This window comes from Hordeum vulgare, chromosome 1H, assembly GCF_904849725.1.
Source record: "Hordeum vulgare subsp. vulgare chromosome 1H, MorexV3_pseudomolecules_assembly, whole genome shotgun sequence".
NCBI classification, from domain to species: Eukaryota; Viridiplantae; Streptophyta; class Magnoliopsida; order Poales; family Poaceae; genus Hordeum; species Hordeum vulgare.
The window spans coordinates 80,013,540-80,018,364 of NC_058518.1; the positions used below are offsets into that span (position 1 = coordinate 80,013,540).

The 4,825-nt window shown below is 42.8% G+C and overlaps 1 pseudogene; it reads right to left on the bottom strand.

Moving 5' to 3' along the window:
• Nucleotides 1-1,320: 1,320 nt before the first annotated feature.
• LOC123396917 lies at nucleotides 1,321-4,612 on the bottom strand (annotated as a pseudogene).
• Nucleotides 4,613-4,825: the final 213 nt, after the last annotated feature.

Genomic DNA, 4,825 nt, shown 5'->3' on the forward strand with positions numbered 1-4,825 from the left:
GACGGGGAGGTCGGGGTCGTCCTTTAGCCAGCGAATCGTTGCGACGAACTCCGGTGGCCGAAGAAGGAAACGGCGATGGCGGCGACGCTACGGGGGCCTGCGGCTTGATTCTGTTGACGTGGAGGACGAGCTCGTTGTTGAAGAGATGAGGGGCTGCTCGAGAAGGACGCGACTTGCGTGCGGCCGCTGCCTGCGACCATCCGTGCGCCACGCCCATCGTACGGCTGTGTCTCCACATACTCCCCGCTCTTGATTTCGAGTGAAAAGAAAAACAAAAATACACAACATAATACCGACCGAGTCCCATCCCAGTCCTATCCACATCTTTCCCCTTCTGTGTGTAGTGAGCTGAAGCTCGTGCTACTCCAACCTCCAGCCACCGGAGCTCTCCAGCCGCCTGGATCTCTTCGTACCTTCATCCGGCGTCCACCTAGATGAGCTAGCGCGTTCGTGTCCCCGTTCTCCTCCGGCAGGCCGTTCCCATCAAGACCATACCTCATCTCACCCCGGCTCGGCTGGCCGCCGCCAGCGTGCGCGTGCGCTTGCCTGAATCGGCCGGACGTGCGTCGCTGCTCAAAGGTGTGGACCTTGGCGTGCGCTTGCCGGAATCATCTGGACTTGCGTCGTTGCTCAAACGCGCGGAGCTTGGCGGGCGCTTGCCGGAACCGTCCGGACCAGCTTCGCTGCTCAAAGGCGCGGTGCTTGGGGCAGCTTGGAGGCGTGGAGACTGGCGGGCGTCTGCGGGACGTCAACACAAGAGGGCGGCACCTCGGTCTTGTGGAGGAGTTTGGAGGAGCAGTCGAGGGAGAAAGAAGAAGGACGTCCACGAGCGCAGAAATTGATACGCCCTCGAGAGGAAAAAAGGGGGACAAAGATGCTTGGAGGGAAAGAGGGACTGCAATCTTCAGCATCACGTACATAGGACACAGGTAAATTTCCTTTTCTTCTTTTATTGGTACCATAGGAGATTGAGTAGCATTCAGTTAACTATGTACAAGTTCAAATAAAAATCAGTTGCAACTTGGAACTCTAACACACATGAGATAAAACTCGCAGGAACAAAATTAATTAGGTTGGCTTCGGTTGATTGAGAAAGAATTGATTTTGTCCTCTCATCAAACTAGTGTCAGAGGTCCCAATTTCCCCTTGCACTGACGGATTCAACACCAAATGTAGCCGTTGTAAATATGTATGCATGTGATTTGTTGCATGACCCTGTGTATAAAATAAGAAAAGTTCAGTTTCATTTAGGATATAAAAGTACAATACTTATTTTCTACTTCAAAAAATTAGAATACTTGAAATGGAAGTGTGGACTGATTATACCACTTGAGTATTGTGTGGTTCTTGGGTGTGCCGTGGCATTGGGATGGTATGACCACTTGATTGCAACATTGAATCATTTAGGATAGATGTTGCATTCGATTGATGGAGGAAGTCATGTTTATCTCCTATCACCGAACCATAGTTTGAGGCCCCAATGGTCCCTTGCAGCGAGGTGTACATATTATTTGTCGGATGACTCTGTGAACAAAGCAAAGTTCAGTTGCACTGATGTTTACAAATTAGGAAAACTTGAAAGTGTGGACTGCTTCTACCATTATTGTATTGTATGGTTGGAATCTAGCCAACGGTTTTTGGGTCTGTGGTGCCATAGGGATTACATTACTAATTGATGGTTGCATTGAATCCCTTAGCATAGCGTTGTAGTGCAATTGATATGCAACCATTTGATTCGTCAAAAATTCCATAGGACCCTGTAGGAGATGATAGATGAAAGTTAGCACAAGTGAGGTTTTCTAAGAAACAAGCAACAAAGTATTATTACCGTTGATGAGTCATGGGACTGTAGTTGTACAGTACCATTTGTCTCCTTCTTCTTCTTTAAAGTTGCTTTCTTCGAAGGTCCCTGTCGAAAATGATAGATATAGCTCGGTATGTTGAATGTTCTATAGGAATCAAGTGACAAAAAATAATACCATTGAGGGGCCATGATGTTCTAGTTGCACAATATCATTTGTGTTCTTCTTCTTCTTTGAAGTTGCTTTCTCAAATCCACCAACGGGTCTTTTCGATCCTTTCACAGTCTTCTCCTTGACCTTCATACCTTTTGGTTTTGCAAGCCCCTCACCGTGTTTTGAAATTCTACTAGAGGGGATGTCCACTGCAGCCACTGTAATGCTAAATATCAGTCTTTGTTTTACAATAGTCTAGGCATTTATTGTTAGTATAACTTGTACCTTCTTTAGTACATGAGTTACCCAAATCTTGATCAGCGCTAACCAAATCTTGATCAGTGCTAACAAAATCTGGATCAGCCCTGATCTTCAAGCATTTCTCCACATCTTGTGCTAATTGCTCTGCACACTTAGCATCCTTATTGTATGATTCTTCTGACTCGGCGGCACGAGCAGCTATTTTCACAAATATTCTGCACAGTTCCTTGTATCGATTAGACATTCTTGCTTTTAGGTTATCATACTGGTTGCATTTGCTTGTTATATCTAGAACTTTGGCATCTATCGTCCATCTTTTCAAGATATATTCCCCAGGGCTATGCTTGATATTATTGATATCAAGTACCTTTAAGCAATGAGAGCAAAGAATTCCAGCAAACTCAAACCTTTTGCAACTGCAGCTAACCTTTTCTTCTTTTGGAATGAATCTAACAACATGTTCACGTTGTGTGCCATGAAATTTTACTACATATATCTTCAGCTCCGTGTCACTTTTATCACAAAGCAATGTGTCATAGTTTAGAGTCCGAAGCACTTGACCTTGAACCATCTTGAATATTGCTGGAGTATATGTAGCTGCAGCTTGTTTTAACATATAACTAGATTCAACCTTCAACTTGGGAGTAGTCTGTGTTGCTTTGAAGTCATACTTCACCTCTTCACATCTTTTATCCGAAACTAGCCGTTCAAAATGCTCAAAGAAAGTAAGCATGTCATATTTAATACTAATGTATCTCTTTAGTTCATTATTCATGCTTTCACTTCTTTGGGTAGTGCTCATGTGGGCAGAGAACGTACTTTTACCATACACTAGTGCCCAGTGTTCCTTTTTCTCAAATAGCCTTTGCAGCCATTCATTGTCAAGCAGTCCATACTTGTCAATCATTTTATCCCATGCGCCTACAAATTCATCCTCCTCTTCTATATCATATATACAGTGCTGAAAATCAACATTGAACTTCTTATATTCGTCAACAACTCCGGCCAGGTGCTTGCAAGCATTTTGATTCATATGCCACACACAAAGTCTATGATGAGAGTGAGGGAAGACTTCACGAATTGGCTTTGCCATTGCCGCGTCTTCATCGGTGAGAATTGTACGTGGATGTTTTCCTGACATAACTTTCAGAAAAGTTCCGAAAAGCCAACCAAAACTAGCAGCGGTTTCATCATAGAGAAGTGCAGCACCAAAGACCATAGTTTTCTGATGATTATTCACCCCGACAATCAAACCAAATGGACGTCCATCATCTAGTTTTCTATATGTGGTGTCAAAGCATATAACATCACCGAATATTGCATATTCTGAAACCATTTTGGAGTCCGCTCAAAAAATATTAGTTATCAACTCATCCTCATGCACTTGAATTGAATAGAAGAAGTTCACATCTTCCGACACCTTTTTCTCCATGTATTCTAATACCCCCCTGTGTCACCTACCTTCGCTTTTATTGTTCTCTTTGAGTACAAACGGTTTTTATATCTTGAGGTGTAAAGCCAAGGTTTTCACTTCCACCTGCTTCTTTGGACATCAAATCGATTGTTGCTTTATTTGAAATGCCAACTAACTTTGCGACCTCTGCATTTGCTATCTGTGCTTCTGTCACTTTTCTCTGGGATCTCAAGTATTGGGCCATGATTCCATTAGCAAGATTATGGTTGTGTGACGCCTCAAATTCATACACATAATAAATTCCTTCTCTAAGGCTAATCTTCATACGGGCATCACAACCACATCGTGTTTCAGGCCTACTGTAAGTGAATGTCTCCTCTCTTTTATCTTCCCGGCGATGACCTATAAGTTGTTGTAAATGTCTTTGCAGATAAAGAAGTGATTAGAACTAAAACATGACAATAAACCATACCTTGACGAGAGCATGTAAATGTCCGTTGCTGCATTGTAGAAGAGTTCATCACTTTATGGCCACTGCTTCTTGTGATGCTAAAACTGATAGTTTTAGCATACTTGTTATAAAATAAATAAGCTTCCTCTTTAGATAAAAATTTCATGCCAAGCTTTGGTACCCTTCTGTCATCTACTGCAGTTTCTTGATCCTATGTCAGTTAGGATTCAATTTAGTCCATGAACTATATGCATTGTAAAAGGAACAGGAAAAAACTGTAGTGGGTGTTTTCCAAAAACTGAAATCTGAGATGGTACAAAAAGTCTGAATGTGCAACTAAATGTGAAAATGCAACGAAACTAATTTTCCGTTGTTGTTTGGCTTTTGCATCTTGCGGCTTTTGTCACTGATTCATCATCAGAACTGAGTGAGATTTCTTACTTTAGGTGCGTGAGATTGTTCATCAACGTCCTGGTTCTCTGGAACAATCCTTGGAGAAGCCGTCAGGGATGCATGACTCGGAGAAGCCATCAGGGACGGAGATTCCTTTGCTACTCAATTCAAGAGAAGAATTTCTTGATTCTTGGTTAGGCCGCCATTGATAGTTGTGCGTTTTAAGGCTGTAGGTCACTTCCGCCTAATATGAGAAGTAGATCTTACATGTTGGCGCCCTTTTTTGTATTAGGAGGTTCTTTTCCCGGGTGATTGGATTATTTCCCGCTGGTTTGTGTGCAGTTTTAATGA